Here is a 23,236-nt window from a genome sequence, read left to right as displayed (position 1 = left end):
CAAACAATCTAACACTTTATTTAAACATCAAAAAGTGGACAAATATTTAGAGGAAATAATATGATTGTTTTAATGCAAATCATCTCTGACGGCTAAGTCCAAATGTAATAAGAAAGCTTAGGTTTTGATTTAAAAGGAAGTCAATTTTCCAGCATCTCCACTTCTGAAGAGGTTAAATGATGATTTTTTTTTTTTTTTTCCAATCACATTTTAATCCAGATAACAGAGGACTTGCACTCCTAATTCAGACTTTCTGGTAAAGCTCAGCTTGTCACAATGTATAGCTTTCTTTCCTTTGATAAGGTCAGTTTGCCAAAAAGAACAAAGTGCATATGAGTAATACATTACTCAACCACTTGTATACATACATCTATTTTTCTTACCAGGTCTCACTATTCAGAAAGGTACAGACATGGCACCATGATAAAAAGGGTCATTTAAAAGACTTCGCAGAGGCTCTGTACTGTGAAGGATTGAATTTTCACTTGAATGCCTACATTTTCACATCTTTTTCTTTGCAGAAATATTCCTTTTGAATGGCAGACTGCAATTGGGTAGGTTTTTTTTTTTTTTTTTAAGTCACTGACCAGGAATATATAAAATATTAGAAGGCATTTGTCCCAGGGGAAGAACACAGTTTACTACCAGGTACCAGCTGGTTATTAAGAAAGTTATACAACTTTGTCTCTTCAGATTGAAGAGCTCCTTCAGATAAAAGCCTTCAGTTCAGTCAAGGTGGAAGGAACACTAAGGTCTGCCACTTCTAAATGACAGACAATTTAAATAACTTGTGAAATCATTAGCCTCAAAGCCATCTACCTAGTAATTTTTCATAATCACATCCAATGTGTATTCTTAGGAACACACAAGCAGACTCCAGTTTATCTTTCTATCTACTTCAATATTTGATCACGACATTTTGAGAAATACACTCATGACTAATTTTAAAACCTCTAATTTTTCTTTAGTCGTTTTATATTTCCCAAATACACTTAAAGGGGTGGGGAGGAGAGAAAAGTCTATTAAATACACTAAAACTTTTTAATCTTGGTTATTGGATTCCCTAAGGAGTTAATGTAAATTCAGTTTGGTTGAATGAAACAAATATTTCTTCATCTACTATCAGTATGATATTGTCCTAGGATTACGGGGAGATATAAGAATGAATAAAGCATTTTTCTCTACTCTTAAGGATTCTAGAATCTAAAAAAAGTAAGATGCACAACCATAATAAAAGCTAGAATATGATGAACAAGAACAGAAAGTCACAAAATTCTGTCAGAATATATCAATGAGATTTTTTTCTGGCTGAATCAAGGAAGACATCATAGAGGAGAGCACACTTAAACACCGCCTTGAAAGATGCATTCAATTGGCCTGCAGTGGAGAAGGACAGAATAGTCTGATAGAATTGCTACATTCTGGAAAGGAAAATGTCAAGAGAAAAAGCATCCAGGTGGAAAAAAATGCAGGAATGTTGGTGTGACATGGAGTCCAATATAAGCGAGACAGAGGGGGAATATAAGTTGCTTGAGGAGGAGTGATGAAAATCAAGTGTGAACAACTATGTTGACACTTGATGTTACTAAGGACTTTGGTTGTGATTCTACAGGCAATTGTGAGCTTCAGAGCAACAGAATGTCTAACAGAACTGTGATTTGTGTAGCTTGTAAAATATTGTTTCTTTCTTCTCATGTATAATTTATCTGTTTTTTCCTATACCGTTAACGATTTTTCTTGAACTGTAATCCTATTTTTTTCCCTTTCCTGTTGGAACTAAACCAGAAGACTATAGATGTCATGGACAATATATCTCCCACTCAAGTATTCATGTCCAAACTAAATTGTTAAGAAACTTCACACTAACAATAATGATTTTATGACTCTAAGTCTAGTGGAAATTGTGTATTGTTATTTTAAAAACTACTTAGAATTACTTCTGAGTTATGTGGAATCAGAAATACATTTCCTTGAAAGTGAAACAAGGATATCTTGTTCATATTGTATAACAAAACTGGATGAAAAGGTATTTTTTGGGCTTTTAAGAAATAAACTTGCAAGCCTCCCTAAAGTATGGACAATTTTATTTCTAAATGTTGATATTTGTAAAAGTTATAAGAATTAAAATACATGGATGAGTCTGTATACAGTGACATATAATTCAAATAAAATGTTCCGAGTTCCAACCACTGCCATCCAATTCTCCCACTAATGTACTTATCGCTAACAGAAAAGGTACCTCCATTTTACAAATTTGAGCTTTGATTAGTGAAGACAGAGATAAATTATCCCTTTTAAAATTTTATATAAATTAAAATAATTTTCTCTTAGCTATAGAAAATAAGGCAAATTCTGTGTGTTTTTTTTTTTAATTGAAAGACTCTTGGAATAGGGGAGCAGAAACGGCAGCAAGAGTGAATTTCAGCTCAGTGTGTTTTTTAAGTAAAATAGGTTATTCTGTATAAGATTAGTAGAATTTAGGGCTAGAGCTATTCTGATGGCCTAACAGATTAATTTTTTGTCATGTATAGTAAATAGGTGAATGACAGATCAGACACATTCTATTCATTTTGATGTCACGTCTTTTTAATCCAATAAATTGCCATATAGTTAGCCATTATGACAGCTGAAGCAAACAATTTGACACTGAAATAATTGAATCAGTGGCCCCACATTCATACTCAATATTTGGAGTGAGAAGACAAGTGGGAGAAGTGAGAAGACAAGTGGGAGAAGTGGAAAGACAATGCTCATGTGGCAATTGGATGAAAAAATAAATGCTGCCCTTTTGTTTAATTATAAGAAAAGAAATTGTTTTATATATAAGATTTAAAATATGACATTAGTCTTTGCATATTCAAAACTAAGAAATCATTATTTTTTAACCTGAGAATAATGGCATTAATTCGGGCATTACATCTTGGCTTGAGATTGTTGACTTCAACATGCAAAATTTTATTTACCCTTATACTGAAAATAGCTACAACTAAAAATACAATTTAGAAAGGGAAAGTACTTGTGATCCCTGTGAAGGTACCATAATGACAGATACTGTGACCAACAATAATGCAGGATAACTCATATTTTTTCAGTTACTTGATATGTATTAACCAGACTTAATGTGACATTCTTAAATCTGGGCACCCATGTTGTTATAAACTTACTTTGCTTTCAAAGAGATACAGTTCAATTAGGCATTTCTACATATATCTAAATCTCAAGAATAAACATCTGATGGGGATGGAAATACCTAGTTCATACTCATTCTTTTTCAAAGCTCCATGATTGTTTCTAATTCTTGGTATTGCTAAGCCTGTAGAATATTTTGCTATCTTATCCCAGAGAACAATTTTTCCATATTATATTCTCCTGCTAGATACATTATCGACACATCTCATTCTTGCCATGAACAATCTTCTGAGTTGCTTCCTCCAAATTATTTTTGTAAGATTTCCACCTCCCACCCCTTTCTGGCTCTTATTCTTTCTACTCTTCTCCCTTTCCTTCTGCCTCTATGAGTGGGTTGTTCTTTGCCCATTATTTTAATTCTGCCAGGGAAAACCACAGAAATCCTTACTATCTGGTAAGTGGCAAAAAAGTGAGAGGAGATGGGTGTGGCTAAGTAGGGAAGGCTGCTCTAACTTACTGAAAGGGAGGGCTAAGTTGGAGTTTCAGTTTGTTAATACTTTTATCTCCTTCGTATCGGCTTATAGTATGTTTTCCCCTCTGCCCCGTAGACAATCACAGCATCACTAATAGCAGGATGCTTACATAGAATAATTCAGACCTTCTGACCTTCTGACCTCTGATTATATTTGATTAGGTATGAGTTTACCTGGTAAAATTCATATGTGATCTCCAAGTTCCTACCTTCTAAACTAGTTCCAAAACATAGGGTCTGGCCTATGCAAATGCGACAAATAAGCAAATAATTATTTACTGAGTAGCTATTATGAATAATATACTATGCTTGAAAGTGAAATATAAATCAGGATTCTACAGTTGTTGTGTAGGGCCAGAGGCAAGGATTTGCAGTCAGATGACCTGAGTTTGAGATCCAGTTAGCACTTACTAGCTCTTAACTTGGAGAAAAACACTTAATCTTACTAAATCCTGTTTTCCTCTTTTGTACAATAAAAACAACAAAACTGTCTATAACATGAGATTCTGGAGAGATTTGAAGAAGATAATCTATTCAAAACAATTTTTTAATAAATAGTAGACTACTAAACAAACACAAAGAAATGTAGCAGGGATCTTCTGGTTCAGATGGCCTGAATTTGGGTATGACCTGGATGTAGATAAAGAATAGCCTTGAAGAAGCCCAAATCCCTAAAGAATAAGGAAAACACACACACACATAGACACACACACACACACACACACACACACACACACACACGTTTCCTCTAGAGCAGGGGTCCCAACGCACCAGTATGTGGCCTGTTAGGAACTGGGCTGCATAGCAGGAGGTGAGTGGCTGTTGGGTAAGCACTGTTACCTGAGCTCTGCCTCCAGTCAGATAAGCAGTGGCATTAGATTCTCAACTGCACATGTGAACTGCACATGCGAGGGATCTAGCTTGTGGGCTCCTTATGAGAATTTAACTGATGCCTGGTAATCTGAGGTGGAATAGTTTCATCCTGAAACCACCCCCCAACCCCCTCCCCCCCACACACACACACCACGAAACCAGTCCCTGGTGCCAAAAAGGTTGGGGATCACTGCTCTAGAGGTAGCAGGAGTTTGTTAAGGTTTCCTGACTGAGTTACTAGGAATAAGATAAGAAGTGTGAGGAAGATTTCAGCTGCTAGTAGAAGTTACAAGTACTAGACTTGGGGACCACCAAAGGAAGCTTTTCTCCACTTACAATGCTGGTATTAGGAAAAAGAAGTGGCAACACCAATAGCCCAGTTATTGGCTGTCACTCTGTGATGCCACAGAAAGTTAATATTTGAGGGGTAGCTTTGTGCCCAGAACTTGAAAACATCAGGTGACTAAAGTAACAGCATCACTGAAAGAAAGAAAAACTGACTAGAAGCAGCAAGCTTTATATCAGCTACCTAAGAATGAAGGGACTCAGGGAAGAGTTCCAACAACTACTCTGATGAGGCTCAGGTCCATAAAGTCAGTTTTATGGTTGGTGTTCTGACTTCTATTCTTTGAATTGACCCCTTTGGTTATAGAAAGCACCTGACACTTAAACATACAAAAATTCTAAGTTGACGTACAATTTTCTTTATAGGATATTTAATATGATTGAGATGAAAGAGCATTCTAGTGTATTATTCCCACTTTCAAGAATCCTGATTGAATTCAATTTTGGCAGAGTAATTAATAGAATAATTTGTGCTCTATTCTTACTGATATACTTATTTCCCTTCACATAATCCTGCAAAAACTGCCTAGTCTTTGTCTTTCTGTACTTTAGATGTTGTCATATTTCCAGGGATCCAAAGATCCAGTACTTTGGTTTGGAAAAACCCAGACTCTTAGAAGTGATGGGGCTATATTTATCAATAGGGAGAAGGCCCACTCCCCATCCGCAAGGATTAGGAGAGCCAATTGGAGAAGTAAGAGAGGTTTAGAAAGATTTAGCTTTGCGGAGATAGCAGAAGGAAGGAACTAGGGTCCTGCCAGTTCTGCAGATGAAAGGACCAGGGCTTTGGTACCATGCAACATCATAGAGAGGTGGCTAGACCTCAGATGGAAGCATTTATGGTGATACCTAGAGAGGGTGGACGCTATGCCTTGAGTCTTCAATTTAGAACAGTGGAGCCACCTGAGACCCTGCTGTCTCAGACATGAGTCTATTAGGGTAGCCAATATGGACTGAAGATGAGAGGATGCCCCACAGAACAACCTGGAATGTGTAGCACCCTGGAATTCTTACATGACCTAAGGAGTAGATTCTCAAATTATTTCTAATGTCATTATTAGAAACATTTTCTCTCCATTCAATTAAGAAGCGACTTGAAGCAGTTTTATCTGCTTTAGAAAAATAAAAATTTTAAAATATGATGATTCTTAAATTCCACACATTTAGAAGAAAATTTACATTTACTGTGTCATGAAGCGTTTCAATAGTGACTCTATAATGGACACTGACTTATATTTTTAGATACCTCAGTAAGATAGGTGTTATTCTAATGATGTTACAGATATGAAGAATTAAACTCAAAGAGATGTCATTTATCTTGCTCCGTGTTTTATAACTCATAAATTATGAAGTCTTAATTTAAACTCCAGTCTCAAGCTACAAACTCAAGTTTCTGTTATTAACTGTGCTGCTGTTAGAAATGGGCCAAAAGAGAAGCTCTTCATTCATTCACTCAACATATTTACTGGGGACCCACTATGGGTCAGGCACTCTTCTGAAGCTGAGGAAACAGAAGCAGATAAAACTGGCCCTCATGCATCTTATATTTTAGTAGTGATGTGGGGAGAAGGAGACATTAACAAAAGATAAGTATATGTCATCTGTTGATAAGTGATAGGAATAAAAATAAGGCAGTGGAAGGGGGGTGGAAGGTGATAAGGTGCCATTTTATAAATGATAATCAGGAAACATACCTTTGATGAAACAACATTTGAACAAAAATGTGAAGTCAATTGATGGAGGAACCCTGCTGATAAAGGAGAAGAAGCTTTGTGGGCAGAAGAAACCAGAAGTACAGAGGTCCTGACAGAAGGTGTTGGCTGTGTTGGAAGAATAGAAAGGAACCAGAGAGACTGAAGAGGAGGCAGAGGAGCATAGAGGGTAGCTGGTAAGGCAGAGGTGTGGTGGCAGATCAAATCAGATGAGGCCTCCCAGGGGTAGTGAGGGTCTCAGATAAACTTGGAAACCAGCTCCTCTGACTTGACTGGTAGGCTTAAGAAACTATAAACGTTGCAATGTACTTTTATATTTACTTTGTAGGTATCATTTGTGAGTCATATTTTCTGCTAAAAAGCCAAGTAAGATGACTTACAATAATTTTTTTTGTTTTCATACAAAATCACATTAACGGTCATTCCAACCCAGTATTTGCTCCCTATGAGGGGCAACATCTTGCAGGGAGCACAATTTTCATTCACGATAACTAAGCTCAAGTGACCGGGGATGAATAGTAGATTGTTGAAATATGACTTTCAATCATATAAAACCAGGAGCAGATGATTTGGCCTTTTCCTTTGAAGCTTGAAAATCCTGGCTGGGCGCGGTGGCTCACGCTTGTAATCCCAGCACTTTGGGAGGCTGAGGCGGGCGGCTTACGAGGTCAGGAGATCGAGACCACGGTGAAACCCCGTCTCTACTAAAAACACAAAAAATTAGCAAGGCGCGGTGGCGGGCGCCTGTAGTCCCAGCTACTCGGAGAGGCTGAGGCAGGAGAATGGCGTGAACCCAGGAGGCAGAGCTTGCAGTGAGCCGAGATTGCGCCACTGCACTCCAGCCTGGGCGACAGAGTGAGACTCCGTCCCAAAAAAAAAAAAAAAAAAAAAAAAAAAGAAAAAAAGAAAATCCTGTGATTTCCAAAACTAAATTTTATTTTGTTCTGTTAGTGATTGTCCTTAAATTTTGCCTCTGCCTCAATTCACTATGCTTTATGAGGGCAGAGTAAATGTTCCAATGGGGTGAAAAAGATTTAAATAATATTTCATTATGGTAGTTTGGTCACATAATGTTAATTAGGAAGACGACAAATAGAAAAGTTAATTTCAATTTTACATGACCTGCTGTGTGTGTCAGCTTCCAGTTCATCCAACTTGTGTCTTTTACTTCTCCAACAGATCAGATACTCCATGTGGGGGTGCCATCTGAATAGAAATTAAATGATCTATTCTCCCACAAGTGCCTAAGGAATTGCAGAGGTAACTTTCATTAACCTTGATGGATCTTAGAAATACAAAGCCCTTGAATGTCAATGGGAGACTGGACTCCATTGAGCTTCTCCTACTTTCTTTAATAGTGCATATTTAACCAAAGAATGACAATAAAACATTTGTTGTCAGAGATTTAAATAGCAGTATTTTAAAGCTTTGAATGGGATCAACAAATGAGTCATTAAAAAGTGTCAAAAATGGATGAAGCTGGAAGCCATCATTTTCAGAAAACTAACACAGGAACAGAAAACTAAACACCACATGTTCTCACTCATAAGTGGGAGCTGAACAATGAGAACACATGGACACAGGGAGGGGAACATCATACACCAGGGCCTGTCAGGGGTTGGGGGCAACGGGAGGGAGAGCATTAGCACAAATACCTAATGCATGCGGGACTTAAAACCTAGATGACGGGTTGATACGTGCAGCAAACCACCATGGCCCATGTATACCTGTGTAACAAACCTGCACGTTCTGCACATGTATCCCAGAACTTAAAGTAAAATAAAATAAAAAATGAAGTGTCAAAGATGATTGCTACAGACATCTTAAAAAATACTAGTTGTTTAAAAAAAAATCTCAATATAGAAAATACTACTGTCATCCCTTCTTCCAATTTACAAGTATTAAGGTAAATTCCTTTAGAGAAATAAATTATTTGTGCCAACATTTGTCACATGCCTAATATGAATATAGCCCTCAAATTTCGTTTTCCAACACACCATCACTGTGTGTCTGCAAGTAGCCACAAGGCTCTGTACTTCACGTCATTTTTGAGCTCTCTCTGTATGGGCCTCTTAGAAGTCTTAAAACTATGCTCATTTCAGCACCAATAAGGTAAATACTAAATATACTAAGAGAAAGGACAGTGCCTCTTGCTCTTTCACTCACTCATCCCCTCATTCACTCTCTCATCAAGCACAATAGCTCATTGACCCTATTGATAGGAATGGCCACTGAGGATTGCTGAATTTTGCAAATTAGCTTGTGTCCCCTGTGAGCTATACAGCAATTTACACTTAATAGAAATTATAAAGAAGTTTTGCACCAAAATGTGTCAGAGTGGCAATGGGTTAATAGGAAATGTGAACTTGGATTTCACAGAGGAGGAGGCTGAAAGCCTCACTCCAACAGGAAGGGATTCATGAGGGAGTGTAGGGAATGCAGCAAGAGAATTCTGGAAAGGAGTGAGCAAAGAGGAAAGCCTCTAAAGTGGTCAAAGGCAGCACTGACATCATCACCCAAGCAGTGACTTTAGTTCTGAGCAGGTGAATATTTTTAAAAAGTCCAAATCAGTCAATTTAATTGCTGATGGGTTTGTCCTCTCTGGTGGTGAGAAGAAAAATGAGACAAAAAAGTCAGATGATGCCACTTCTCCTGGCAGAGTGTTGTGGTTTATAAATGCAACATCTGTATGTGAATGTGTATCGATGTGTGTGTGCACATATGCTTGTGTGGCTAGGTGAGAGAGGAGGAAAGGAGGCAAAAAGAGGTACTTACCACATAGCAAACCTGATGATGACATAGGGGATTTCAGTTTTTCTGAAGTTCATAGTCTTAACTCTAACTTAGTGATCCTTGCTCAGAAAGCAAAAGTTAGATATCCAAGAAAATTAAATTGTCTTAAGATTATGATGTCTTATTTTTGAAATGGCATTTCTGTGTGTAAGTGTTATGTCATTGGTAGTTGGCAAGATTATTTTAAACACAGATCCCGACACACACAGACCTACAAATGCATGGAAGATTACTGGGCCTATTCCATCCATTTTTTATATTAGCAGTGGGAAATATTCAGAGACCAAGGATTTTCAAAAAACATGGGGATTTCTCCTAGGGCTATTCACATTTCTTTTCCTTCTCGTTTCCTTGTAACTATAAGGAGGAAAGGTTAATTCACTAAGAAGCAAAGATGATAGCTCAAACACTTGGATGCTTAATCATTTGTTCTTCCAGGATCCTAAAAGAACAATAAGAAGTCTTGGCAATTGCTTCCAATTACAGTCTTTTTAAAATAAACTGGTATCAATAATGGTTTTTTATACCAACAAAGATATAACCATTAATAACTAATTATAAGTAAGGTTTGTAAAACCAGTGCTGATTTATTCAAAATGATATGTAATTCAAAGTCACTGGTAGTCTTTAACTGATTAGATGTTATGCATTCTTTAATAAAACACTGAATAATTGGGAAGAATTTAACCTCAAGTCAATTAATTAATATTATTGAATTCTGGTTTGTTGCTTGCTGAATTAATAAGAGCTTGCTGTAATCAGCCATAGCATCAACTTTGGACTCACAAGGATGCCAGATATGCAGTCTGGTGACCTTGAATATGTGACACGTTTCTATCGACTCTCTTCTGCTACCCGTCTTCTCCTTCTTCTCAATTTCATTTCTCCCTGACAAAAAGACTAAAGCAGCTTGCTGGAGATGCAGCATGGTTCAGCAGGTGGATAAGAGCACAGACATTGGAGCCAAGCTGTCTGGAGTTGCAATCCCAGCCCAACTACTTTCTAGCTAGGAGAACTAAGCAAGTTAGTTAATTGTTCAGTGCTGCAGTACACTCACCTATAAAATGGAGATGTTAATAATGATTCATGACTCATAGGGTTGTTCTGAAGATTAAACAAGTTAGTAGTGATAAGGTAATCAGAGAGGTACCTGGCATATAGAAAACTCCATAGTAGTACTTATAATAAATAAATATTCTCAGCAAACACTAATATGAGCAGGAAATTATAATTAACTTGGATAACCATAACCATCTCTTTATCAACGAACAGAAGCAGTCAGAAAGGAGAAAGTCCAAGTTTTGTTGCTCTCACTTTCTTCCACTCAATTCCTATCTCACTTTAGCCCAAATTCATTGAGACTCAGTTATGCTCAAGGAGGGCTCTTTTCCTGGCCTTTCTCCAATCAAGAAAAAAAAAAAAGCTTTTGTTGATCTTAACTAATTATCTCTCCTATTAACACTGAAATTGCAATTTCAGAAGATTTGTATAGACAAATGTCTTATATAGTCTCAGTTGAAAAACCACTCATGCCCAAATTTCCATATTCTTTAACAATAAGTAAGTTCCATGTATGTCTAACCAGTCTCAACAAGGAATTGAGCTCCTTGAGGCCATAGGCCTCAAGTTATCTATTTCTTTGAAATGAAGCAATGTGAATAAAACATAAATAAATGGAAAGATAGCCTGTGCTCATGGATTGGAAAAATTAATATTATGAAAATGTCTATATTATTAAAGTGATCTACAGATTCAATACAATCCCTATCAAAATTCTAATGTGATTTTTTTACAGACATGGAAAAAAGCAATGCTTAAATTTGTGTGTAATCACAAAAGACCCCAAATAGTCAAAACAATCTTGAGCAAAAGGAACGAAGCTGAGGGTGTCATACGTCCTGATTTTAAAACATATTATAAAGTGATTTTAATCAAAATAGCATGTTACTAGAATATAAACAGACATAGACCAATAGAACAGGATAGAAAACCCATAAATAAATCCATGCATTAATAGTCAACAGATAGCCGGACGCGGTGGCTCACGCTTGTAATCCCAGCACTTCGGGAGGCCGAGGCGGGTGGATCACGAGGTCAGGAAATTGAGACCACGGTGAAACCCCGTCTCTACTAAAAATACAAAAAATTAGCCGGGCGTGGTGGCCGGTGCCTGTAGTCCCAGCTACTCAGAGAGGCTGAGGCAGGAGAATGGCGTGAACCCGGGAGGCGGAGCTTGCAGTGAGCCAAGATTGCGCCACTGCACTCCAGCCTGGGCGACAAAGCGAGACTCCGTCTCAAAAAAAAAAAAAAAAAATAGTCAACAGATTTTTGACAAAAATGCCAAAAACACACAATGGGGAAAGGGCAGTCTCTTCAATAAATAGTGTTGGGAAGCTGGATATCCACATGCAGAGGAGTGAAAGTAAACCCTTATCTTATACTATATTCAAAAATCAACTCAAAATGGACTAAAGACCTGAAACTATAAAACTACTAAGAAAATATAGGAGAAAAGCTTCACAACATTGGGTTAGGACATTATTTTTTAGATATAACCCTTTCTTAAAATTTATTGTTTCATTGACAAAAATAAAAATTGTACATATTTACGATGTACACCATATTTTGATATTATGGAATGACTGAATCAAGTACTTTATATATTTGTTACCTTATATACTTAACTCATTTTTTTTGATGGTGAGAACACTTAACATCTGCTCTTATCAAAATGTTGTATCTTTTCAAATATCATATATATTTTTTAATTTTTGTGGGTACATAGTATATGTATATATTTATGGGTTGCATGAGCTATTTTGATACAAGCATGCAATGCATAATAATCCTAGCAGGGTAAATGGGATATCCATCACCTCATGCATTTCTCCTTTGTGTTATAAATGATTCAATTATACTCTTCTTTTTAAATGTACAATTAAATTATTTTTTACTAGAGTCACCTGTTGTGCTAGCAAATACTAAGTCTCATTCATTCTTTCACTATTTGTTGTGGCCTATTCTAACTATTTTTGTGTCACAAGCAACAAAAGCACAAATAGATAAATGGGATTACTTCAGACAAAAAATTTCTGCACAGCAAAGGAAATAGCCAACAAAGACACAACCCACAGAATGGGAGGGAATATTTGAAACCATACACCTAATAAGGGGTCTATATCCAAAATATATAAGAAACCCAAACAACTCAATAGTAAGAAAACAATCCAGTTAAAACTGGACAAAGATCCTGAACAGACATTTCTCAAAAGAAGACACACAAATGGCCAATAGATACATTTTAAAATGCTCAGTATCACTAATCAGAGAAATTAAAACCACAATAAGATAACCTTACTCCTGTTAGGATGGCTTTTATTTAAAAGATGAAGTATAAGCATTAGAGAGGATGCAGAGAAAAGGCAATCTTCATACATTGTTGGTAGGAATGTAAATTAAGTTCCTCAGAAAACTTAAAGTAGAACTACCATACAACCCGGTGATTCCACTTCTAGGTATATATCCACAGGAACAGAAATCAATATATTGAAGAAATATCTGTACTCACATGTTCATTGCAGCATTATTCACAATAGTCCAGATATGGTAACAACCTAAGTGTTCATCAATAGATGAATGGATAAAGAAAATGTGTATACACACAATGGAATACTATTCAACCTTTAAGAAGGGGGAATTTTGTCATTTGTGATAACATGGATGAATTCGGAGGACATTATGGTAAGTAAACAAGCCAAGCACAGAAAGACAAATACCAGATGATGTCACTTACATGTGGAATCTGATAAAGTGCAACTCATAAAAGTAGAGAGTAGAATGATGCCTTCCAGAGACTGGGGGAAAAGAAAGAGGAGAGAGGGAATGGTAAGTTGTTGATCAAAGGGTACAAAGCTTAGATAGACCAAGGGAATAGGTTTTGAGAGACATTGCACAGCAGGGTGACTATAGTCAAAAATAATGTATTATGTATTCCAAAATAACTTAGAGAGTAGATTTTCAATTTCTCACCTTAAAAAATGATAGGTAAGTGGGCTGGGCATGCTAACACCTGTAATCCCAGCACTTTGGGAGGCTGAGGCGGGTAGATCATGAGGTCATCAGTTCAAGACCAGCCTGGCCAAGATGGTGAAACCCTGTCTCTACTAAAAAAAATACAAAAATTATCCAGGCATGGCACGGTGGCAGGCACCTGTAATAACAGCTACTCAGGAGGCTGAGGCAGGACAATTGCTTGAACCAGGGGGCGGAGGTTGCAGTGACCCGAGATCACGCCACTGCACTCCAACCTTGGTGACAGAGTGAGACTCCATCTCAAAAAACAAACCAACAAACAAGCAAAAAGTGATAGGTAAGTGATGTGATGGATATGATAGTTTAATTTCATCATGCCACATTGAATACATATACCAAAACGTCACCTTGTACCCAATAAATATATAAAATTATGATTTGTCAATCAAAAATAATATTAATAATAAATAAAAATAAAGTAAAATAAATAAATTTACTCCAAGCAGTGAAATAATAAATATGAAGCTTAATGGATGCTCTGTTTTCTCATAAAAGAATAATGGTCTTCCTCCGAAAGTTTTTTCCTATAGAACTAACTTTACTTCCTCATAGTGGTAACAGCTGAGGATGAGGAACATAGGCTACAATGCTGAACCTCTTTTCCACATAAAATCCAAGTTCAGTCATATTTTTTAATCTGTTTAAATTTAATATAGTAAAATTACCCTGTAATTTCTTATTATAGATAAAGGTATATCTGAGACATAATTTAATATCTCACGAATCAAATATGATATAAATAGAGCTTTAGGAAGAAATGGATCCATAGAAGCATATCATAACACTTGCATTAATAGCCAAAAAATATTCTCAGTGAAAAACCACTTGTAGGATATTATAACTAATTTTTCATATTTTAAGGAAATATAGTATTAATACTGCCACAAATATTCTATCATTTCCAAAAAATTTTTAAACAAATATGCTGGAATTCATGATAGAATGAAAGCTTATAAAACAGAGGTATTTTCCTGTTTTCCTAAAAATATCCAGTAAGAGAAAAACGTGTATTTATACAGATAATTTTTCACTTTTAAATTTTAATTTTTCAGAATTTTCTATTTATTAAAAGTGGTTGGTTTTGCTTTTGTTTTAAATGAAAGCAGCTTTAATTATCTAACTCTCATTGACTACTAATGACATACTAATGTAAATCTCAGGGAACAATCGAGGAGAAGGCAACAACATGGAATGCTTCTAGATGGCTTGTTTTCTGAGCTCCTCTGAGCATTAGTGGGCAGGAGAATCTGCTCTTTGCAAGAGGAAAAGACGGCAATCGCACCCCTGATGGGGATTAAAGAATCCTCCCTGTGTCTTTCAGCATAAGAAAAGGAAGGTTTTTGGTATATTAAGAGTGTGTCTCTACCAATCATTGAGTCATTTTTGTGTGCCAGGATACTGTCAAATGTTTGACACATGTCATCTCATTGGATCTTTACAACCATTATTTCTATTTTACAAAAGAGGAAACTGAGCCTTGGTGCAGTTAAATAATTTGCTCAAGGTCACACAATGGTAGAACTGAGATGGAAACCAGGTGTGCATAACTCTAAAGACATCTGAATCACTAAACAGCCTCTCTTTAAGCAGTCATATAAAGGACACACATTTACGGAACAGCTGAGATGATCAGATTGAACCTTCAAATTCTACATCTCCTCTACATGCTAAAACTAAGCCTTTTATTAATATATACTGAAAATGATTAAAACATAAAATTTGCATTGTACTTTTTATAATACTAGTGATTTCCAGGCTATAAAAGAAAATAAATGATAATAATAACACCTCTAACACCACATCGAAGGATAATTTCTACTGCCATTTACTAGGCATTTATTTTAGGTATTTTGCTAAGCACTTTACATATATTATTTCATTTTTTAAAATAAGATCTAGCCACAAATTATACAATCTAAAACTCAAATTAAATTGAAACATGTATATATTTTTTCAGAAGTGGAAAATAAAGATACTAGTTTCTATTTCCTTGATTTCATTTTCTTTACTTCTAGAGGACAGATTTTCTATTGTCCAAAGTCTGGTTCTTACAGGTCTGAGTGATTAACCCATATCTCGATCCCACAGAACATACAAAAGGTACTGAAATCAGTCAGTGAGGGCTTAGCAAGGTAAGACAAACCAAAGACCCAACTGAGACCTAATTTAAATCAAATTTACTCCTCATTTTTTTCACCTACTCGTGCCAGGTGGTAGACGCTAAATTCGGTGCTTCTCTCAACACTCAGGTAAGTTAGCAGACCAGCATACTGTCACCCTGGGCTAACAGGGAGAATAATTCTGCCATCCCCACCGGTACAACATTAAAGGAAATGAATCTCATTCTGTTCTTTTTTGGGAAGTAATCTATCAGATGATTTATTTACAGTGCAGACTGCATGACAAGTAAACAAATATGTTATTTTTGCCCACTGTAGTTGGATTTTAAACATGAGAAAGAGACAGAGTAAGTGTCTTTCTAGGGTATGTGAGTAGCTCTGACAACAGCTTTGAAAAATAAAGGAACTCCATTACAAGGCGTTTAGCAAGAACTGATTTACATACTAGAGTAGATCTTTCATGAATTCTGCCAACGTAGAGAGGAAAGGGGAAGAAAAAAAAGGCTCCAATTGCATGCTACCACTGTGCATGTTGATGAATCCCCCAGCACATGTTAATTAATGCCCTATTGTGTTTGGCAGACTACCAGGGACTGTGATTGCACACGAACTGATCCTTTAAATGGAGAGTGGCTTGCTCTATATTGAAAAGAAAAAGATTTGTATTTGTATAAGCCACAACTATTCCTTAGGAATAAGTGTTTTGCTTTTAGTGCAATTAAGAGAGACGAACTGCCATCTATCACAATATTTTATCATTACACTTAAAAAAAATCCTCAACCCCGGTAAAGCAAGTACAAAATCACAGAAATGTCATTGTTTTTAAGGAAAAATATCATTGCTCCCATTGCCCTATCTAAATCAGTGCCCAGATTTCACTCATAAATGATGATAATTAATACCGTTATCTATTATACCATCTTGTGTTCTGGCTGAAGCATAAGATTGTATTCAAGCAATTAAAAAGAAATCATAATAAACACATGGCGATCTTGAAAAAAATTAAATAAATAACGTCATCCTGATAACAGAGGTGAACTGAACAGGAGAAAAAGCCAGAAGATGTAAATTGCCCTGCCTTAAAGCTTACAAAAATATTATGTCCAGCTAGAATTTTAATTTTAATCATAGAGAAAAAGAGGACTGACTACTTTCTCAGTTCTTATTTCTTATTTGTTTTAATTTGCTTTTTACTACTTACACTTCAAAGAGCTGATAAATATTGGGTACATTAAAGCATGAATGGCCTAGAAAAATAAATTGCCTTATATGATTGCTCCTTGTGAATAAAACTGACATATCTCAGAAGCTGCTGCAGTAGTATCCAAAACGGCGTTACAGCCAAATTGATTAATTATCTTCCACATTCTAAATAATAATAAAATTCACTTGTGGCTTACTAAAGAACACATCCCTTTCCTCATTGGCATTGCTTTAGTTGAAATAGGCTTTATTTGTATTTTTTAATGGCTTCAGTCATTTGGGCTGCCTTGTAGGTAGAACTCCCTCCAGATTTTCCCCAGCATATGTAAGCTTTACTTAAACCAGTGATCCTCAAAGTAGGGACCACTTAAACCAGAAGCACATGGGGGTGCTTGTTTAAAATACAGGTTCTGAGTTCTGAGACTCCATGTGCTCAGAAGCTCTGATTCAGTAGAAGTCCAGGAATGTGCATTTTTAACAAGGACCTAGGTGATGCTGATCACTTAACCTATTCCATATGCCCTTCTTTGTGATTCAGTTGCTTTAAAAAAAAATTCACCAGCTCTTCTTTTTACTTAAATGATTGATTTCACTGGATAATGAGTATCTCTTTAAGAGTGTGGTATTACATACTTAGATGGCCAGGTCTGTTCTCCTTCTGGTCTGAGGAGACTGGGACCCAACACTTCAATGACCTTTAATTCAAAGTGCCAGGATTGTTAGCCCTCTTTGCCAGTGGAAAAGTACTGCAGGGCTGTCGGGGCATGAAGTTTCAAGAATAGGGTAGAGATCATCACAGAGTGACCACGGAGAGCTTCTATGAGCCCTTCAACCTTTGGGAAACTTCTTCCTGGGACACACTCTGCTAACCTTACTAATTCTTAAGTCATGTTTTTTTTATCAGTCTTGGTATGCAATGAACTCTTGTTTAGCTTAGTTTAGTATGAAAACCCAATCTTACAACCAGATATGTGTTGAGTCATTGACTCCTTTTGCAATATAGATTCCTCTTGGATCTATGAATGAATAATAGCAACAGTCTGTTGAATGTTTACTATGTGCCAAGCTAAGAGCTAAATGCTTTGCATACATTACATTATATATCCTTTCAGCAATAACCCTCTGAGATAGGTGTTACAATTCTCTATCTTATAGACGAGGAACTGAGGTTTTGAGAGGATAATTAGTTTATCTGTGGTTCCTGGTGGTAGACATAGAATTCTGCCCAAGTTGGTCTGACTCTGTGCTCTTAACCAGGAGGCAATCCGGCCTCTAAAGTGAGTTTCTCTTTCCTGTATAACTAGGCAGTCTTTGTGCCTCATGTCTTTGAAATAAAGTCTGGGCTCTATATGAGCATTTGCTTCCTTTGGGAGTGCTTTTACTATATTAGAAGTTCTTTGAGATGAGAACAAACGGATTGAGCTCCACCTCTGGGTTTCCTTGCCAGCACTGTCAGAACCAAAGTACAATAGTGACATGCTCAGGCTAAGAAAGCGAGGTCCTGCCGGTCTATTTTAGGACTCAGAGCTCTGAGAGAGCTTACTGTTACATTATCGCACAACATGATTACAATAGATGAAGTCACTTTCAAGGGAAGCCAGAGCCTATACACCACCAGTACTTTGTTTAATGAGCCCAAGACAAAAATAACAGCATCTAATGGGCAGGGAGGCTAAAAGAATGACACAAAATAGTCTTTACAGAGCGCAACTCTGAAATGCAATGTAAGTCAAAGGCAAACAGCGAGTTGATTTCTAAAATCTCAATTTGCGCCAAATAATTATTGCTTTACATAGACGGTTCTCTTTTCTGAGTGAATCTTAAAGTTCTACAAAGAAGAATGACCATTTCTCATACTTTCCCATTCCCTGCACTCTTGCTTGTGCCATTGCTCTCATTTGGAATCCTCCCTAACTACAGACATCTCCTTTCCAAAACTCTGCCTGGCCAATGGCAAATGATTTGTTTTAGGATGAAAGACAGTGTGACTGTGAAAGTGTGCTCTTGCTCTTTTAAAAGGAAATCTATGCAAGGAAATTTAGTGCTGAAAATAGGTTCTGGTACCTGAGTCCACAACAAATCTTGATGTCTTATATGCTTCCTCTAGCTTTTAACCTGGTTTGGTTCATAACTCTGATTCTGAAATTCATTCCTTTCAGTTCTTGCAACTTCTTATCCTCATAAGCAAGTATTGGAATCTGGCTTGGCCCCTGGATACCACAATTCTTCCCTAGATTGACCTTGCTGGATGGCTACTGTCAGTCTAGTATCATCCCTTAAATCTCTAGATTCACTTTCATTATCCTTCAACCTATAGCTAATGTTCAATTCAAGAACTGTGAATGAATGGTCAACCTCAACCAAAATCTTGCCTGATTACTTAGGGAAGAAGCAATTCCTTCTTCATCTGCATTTGATCTAAACCTTTTTTGTGGCACTTTATACTGCCAACTATGATTATTTGTATACATCTTGTTTTCTCTTCTGAATTATAAGATCCTTGGTGCTAGGGACCAGGTATCATCTATTTTTATATTGTCCACAATGTTTTTGAATTAATAAAAATAATAATAATAATATTAGATAACATTTAGTGAAATGTTGATATGTTTCAGGCACCGTGCTACAAGGTTTTCACACACTACCTTCTTTAGTTTTTACAAGAACACTGTAAAGTAGGTATTGTTGTTATTAACATTTAACAGATGAAGACATTGAAGCTTAGAGAGTTTCAGAAATTTGCCGAAATTTACACAGTCAGTATGTGTAGAGCCAGGATTCTAAATCAGGTCTGCCTGACTTCATAGCAATAACTCTTAATCCTTGCACTAGAGTTTTTAGTGAATTGGTAGAATGAGTAAACACATTTACAAGTTAAGGAAGAGTAAATTGTTAAAACATAAAACCGTATTGCATGTTTCAAATAAATACATTACACACCCAATATTTTTAAATATTATATTGGAGTTATTTTAAAGGTGGCCTTTTCTCTCTGATTCTATAATATTTAAGGAATTTCTAACATTTAGCATTGATATGTAAAAAAGTTTAAATTAAAGATGAAAACAAAATGAGATTCAGTCAACCAAGTTGGACAGCTAATGAAAAGTGTGATGGAAGAAATTTATAGTGCTTTATACATAGTAAACACCCATATTTGTTGAATGAAAAAGAAGACTGAATTAACAAACCATTCAATCAATGAACAAACATTGAAAATCAACCTAGATACTAGACATTTTGGAATAATTACTGAAAATGCATAGCAACTCATAAAATATTTGGAATTAGATACACTAACAACTGTATATATCACAAGAATGGAAATACGTATGGAAGATGATCCTGTCAGCATTTTCATAGAGACCTTATATCAAATCCCAGAGTTAGCTGCTCAAACATGCAGTGTGTTTATAACGGGGTGACCATTTCTACTTAACTATAACATTGCTAGATTAAAAGGAATGTAACATATATGTTTAGTAACTTGACACATAATAGCCACTCAATGAATATTACGTCCCTTCTCCTAGCCCACACCTCCATATTCCATTTCTTTAGGGAATATCTTCAACTAATAGTATCTTTTTGAGACCACACTTTCTCTAGGGTCTTTGGTTCCCATCCTTTGCATCCAAATGGTAGAAATGATATGTGGCTTCCCCAGAAGTCTTCAGTCCTATCAACAAGAGACAAGGAAAAATATTTGGGGTAATTCCTGTTCTTTCTCCAGAGAGGTCTAAAGGGAACTCTTAAATGAGGGCATTGCCTGTGTCTTCTCTAGGCTTTCCAACTCTCCTTATAGGTAAAGAAGAGATTGTGAGTTACATAAACAAGCAGATTCCTCAGGGCTCTCAACTCTACCCAGAAGTGTCAAGGCCAAATTAATCATTTTGGATTGCAGCTATCCACAGCTTCCCCAGACCTTATGGCCTCTGCCAGTAGGGATCAGAAGGAGGCCTAGACACCCAGACTTCCCAATCTGTTCACATCTACTGCTTTTCTACATGCTATGCTTGAATCTACCAGGCCTAACTACATTATGCCTGTTATCCCTGGACCTGTCAGTCATCAAAAGAAGTCCATAATCCCAGGCACCTGTTATATCTGTCACATGAATTCTCATAGGGCTCTGCACAGTTTTGACCTCTCACTCCTTTCCCACCACTCCCCAATTCGTGAACTCCTTCCACTGTGTCTTCTAGAATTCATGGTCTGCAGTAAAAAAATCTCCTAGATGCTTAACCTCTTCTCTGAACATTCTTTTCACCTTTTTACTCTATTGAAAACCCAACTTTCCTTACAATGTCTCTGAGGTAGTGATTGGGTTTTTTTGTTGTTGTTATTTGTTTGTTTTTCTCCCACAGTCCTCATATGTATGGGCCTGGAGGTTGTAGTTGTTATCCTTCATTGTCCGTTCAGACCAGTCTCTCCGACTTACCAGTTACCACCATGTTGCCAAATCCAATGGTCAATTTTGGTTCTCATCTTACCTACCTAACATTAGCATTTGACACAGTTGGCTCCTCCTCCTTGAAACTTTTTCTTTATTTCACTTCTAGTTCAGCACGTTCTCCTGATTTTTATTCTGTGTCAGTGGCTGTTCCTTCTCAGTCTTCTCTGCTGGTTCCTCCTCCTCTGTCCAACAAATTAAATATTAGAGTTATCCGTGGCTCAGTCCTTAGGTCTCTTCTTCTCCTTCCGCATTTCACTTTATTTAAATCCATTAGAACAATCTTTTTTGATCTCATGGATTTAAATACCATATATATGTTGATGGCTTCCAAATTTATACCTCCGGACTTTCTTGATCTCCAGATTCATGTCATTAACTGCCTACTCAACACCTACAATCAGAGGTATAGTAGAGATATAAAACCTAATATGTCACAAACTGAACTCTTAATGTCGTTCCATGCCCCAAACCTTCACACTCTCTCAGTTAATCAAGTTCCAAACCTTGGAGTCATCTTCACTCCTCTCTTTCTCATACCCCACATTCAATCATCAGAAAATTCTTTTGGTTGTGCCATCAAAATGCTCTCAGAAGCATGTTACTTCTCACCGCCTCCACTATTACCATCCTGGAGAAAGCCATCTTCCTCTCTGGGATTACTGCAAGCACTTCCTACCTGGTTTCTCTTTCTATATTCTTAACACAGCTGTGATCTATTCTTAACAGTAGGCAAAGAAAAAAAGGTTTTTCAAAATTACAGTCAGAAATCTTGCAATGACTTCCTTTTCTACTCTGAGTAAAAGCCAAAGTCCTTACAAAGGCCTACAGGGCTTTGTAAGATTGGGATCACAGTACCTCTGACTCTACCTATCACCACTCTTCCCCTAACTTACTCTGCTCCACCCACACAGTTTATGTGCTCCTATCTTAGGGTGTTCATTTGACCTGCAGTGCTTCCCCCCAGATATCTGAAAGTCCAACTCCCCCACCTCCTTCCAGGCTTTGCTCAAGTGTCACCTTCACAAACAGACTAACTCTAACCTGACATTCCTAGTTCACTTTGCAATCCTCTCCCCAGCTCCATACTCCTAAGCCTCTTCATCTGGCTCTACCTTTTTATTACAATTATTCCTTTTAACACATGGTGACATTTACTTTAATTTTTCTTTTTTAACATCTATTCCTTGTTGCCTCTCTTCCCTGCTGGAATGTGAGCTTCATAAGAGCACAGATCCATTTCTTTCTTTTTCTCTGATTTGTTCTAGGAATCTGGAAATGTGCATGCCACATGGTATATGCATAACAAATAATTGTTAAATAAATGCCAGATTTGTATAGGGTTTCAGAATGTGTGACTTGCTGTCTTATGTTTTGAAATTATATTTAAAACTATCTTTTGCTATTGGCCAGGCATTTATCATTATTCCCATTATTCAGATTAGGAAGCTAAGTTCAGAGATCATTTTTCCTGACTCCTAAATGTATTGCTTTTGCTACTTCATCCTGGTTACCAGGATAGTGTCCATAAAGATTTTGCTTAACTCATAGCATGGACCAGTGGCCTAAAACATTTACTGGGCACTGACTGCTGTGTGCCAGTGATAGCACACAAACACAAAATATAGCCCAGAGTCTGGCAGACCATATATTTGGACAAGAGGGATAGGCCAGGCTCTTGACTCGCAAAATGTAAATGTGCTCTTCCTTTACCAGCAGAGCCACACGGACCATCATGTCAGTTGTTTCTCTTTGTTTCATAAGCCACCTGGCATCCTGCAATTGGTTTGACATGTTCAACTCAGGGTGTTGATCTCAGCATTACTCTGAGATGACACCTCAGAAGGTGACTAATACAATTTTATTAAATTTAGATTTTGGTAATTTGCCAGCACTTACTCACTTGACTAGAGGAACAAGGGTCCTTTGATACATCTGATCATGAAATTTAAAGACTATGGCTTTTACTGATTGCAATTGAAT

The sequence above is a fragment of the Symphalangus syndactylus genome, chromosome 11, assembly GCF_028878055.3.
Source record: "Symphalangus syndactylus isolate Jambi chromosome 11, NHGRI_mSymSyn1-v2.1_pri, whole genome shotgun sequence".
Taxonomy (NCBI): domain Eukaryota; kingdom Metazoa; phylum Chordata; class Mammalia; order Primates; family Hylobatidae; genus Symphalangus; species Symphalangus syndactylus.
Note: the sequence above shows the minus strand (reverse complement) of the source record.